We start from the raw sequence: 1,700 nt of genomic DNA, 5'->3' as shown, positions 1-1,700 counted from the left end.
TTTAATTTTATGTTTCAGATGTACAGTTCAAGGGTTAGACTTTTATATAATTTATGAAGTGATCCCCCTGATTACACTATTACCCATTTGGCACTACACATAGCCATTACGATATTAGTGACTATATTCCCTATGCCATAATTCACACTCCTGTGACTATCTTGTAACTAACTACTAATTTGTATTTCTTAATCCATTCATCTTTTTTTATCCAGTCCCCCAATCCCCCTCCCATCTAGCAATCACCAGTTCGTTCTCTATGAGTCAAATAGAATATATATAATTTTAATGCCTATAGCACCTGGTATTTCTACACGGTCTCCCATGCAAGTACTAACCAGGCCCAATCCTGCTTAGCTTCCAAGATCAGACAAGATCAGGCACATTCAGGGTGGCATGGCCGTACATTCAAACAGACTATTTTTTAGAGCAATTGTGGATTTATAGCAAAATTGAGCAGAAGTTATAGAGATTTCTCATATTTCCCCCACCTCTAAATATTATCAATATCCTATGAGAAAGTTTTATTTAACTGTTTTTGTTCTATTTCTCTTCGCTGTGACTAACAGAACAACCTATGAACTCTTTAAAAAGTACAAGAAGACTCTCTCTTCAGAAATGGTAGATAGTCTTTTCATTTAACTCCCCCTCCAATGTTAACTGCCAAGTGGTATTAGGAAAGAGTATTCAAAAGGTTTCTCTTATAGGTAGTTTCCTGAGCCTAGAAATTTAAATAAAATTTCCCAGGGACTAGGCCCGGAAGCTACTTTAAATGACTACCTGCTTTCTACTTCAAGGTGATTTTCATTTTGTTTTGTTTTCCTGAAGCCCATCTCCGCCCCTTTTCCCTTAAGCCTGGGGCATCCTTCATTTTTCTGAGTCTCTTTGATTTTACCGTGTAAAACAGTGGTTCTCAAACATAGCTGCATATCACCTGGGGAGCTTTAGAAATTTCACTAGTGGGGCTGCACCCTCAGGCATTATTATTTAATTAGTCTAAGTGATTTTTGTGTGTGTGTAGCCAGTTGTTAACCATTGTCTAAGATCCAAATGGTATGTATGTATGTATGTATGTATGTATGTATGTATGTATGTGTGTATATATATATTTCTTAAGATTCATTTGTTTTTTTAAATAAATTTATTTAAATTAGTTTCAAGTATACAGTACATTGGTTAGACATCTATATTGTTTATAAAATGATCCCCCCAATTGCTCCCTCCCTCCCCTGGCCCTCCACTTAGCCATCATATTAATGCTAACTACATTCCCTGTGATGTAGTCACCAGCCCCCAATAGTCACACGGACTCCCAGAAATCAATGAGTTATAGGAAACACACTCTTTATTCAGCCAGCTGGGTCTGCCAGGGGTGCGCAGACCCCAAATTAAGCAGCCCCGAAATGTAGAGGTACAGGATTTTTAAGCCCAAACCCCTATTCTTCATCCTGTTTGAACACACAAGTCTATTTTTCTTCTTTTTACTAACTGTCAGCCCACAGGTCGGTTGTGCAAGCAAGGAGTACAGAAGCAGAAAGCTTATTGTTAGAGTGTTATGTTCCCATGGGCGATAGCTAAACAGTAATTTTCTAGCCAGCACATTCCCCACTGGCCTTAGCGGAAAATCAAATCCTTGATTCTTCATGTGGAATTTGCTTATAGCCTCTATTTTGTATTACTAAAAGCTTAATAGAATTAAT

At 37.7% G+C, this 1,700-nt stretch overlaps 1 pseudogene; it reads right to left on the bottom strand.

The window, feature by feature from the left end:
- Positions 1-289: 289 nt before the first annotated feature.
- LOC120615274 (uncharacterized) lies at positions 290-408 on the bottom strand (annotated as a pseudogene).
- Between the last annotated feature and the right edge of the window lie 1,292 nt (positions 409-1,700).

This window comes from Pteropus medius, unplaced genomic scaffold (genome assembly GCF_902729225.1).
Source record: "Pteropus medius unplaced genomic scaffold, Ma_sr-lr_union100, whole genome shotgun sequence".
Taxonomy (NCBI): domain Eukaryota; kingdom Metazoa; phylum Chordata; class Mammalia; order Chiroptera; family Pteropodidae; genus Pteropus; species Pteropus medius.
This window is presented reverse-complemented; position numbering and strand designations above follow the sequence as displayed.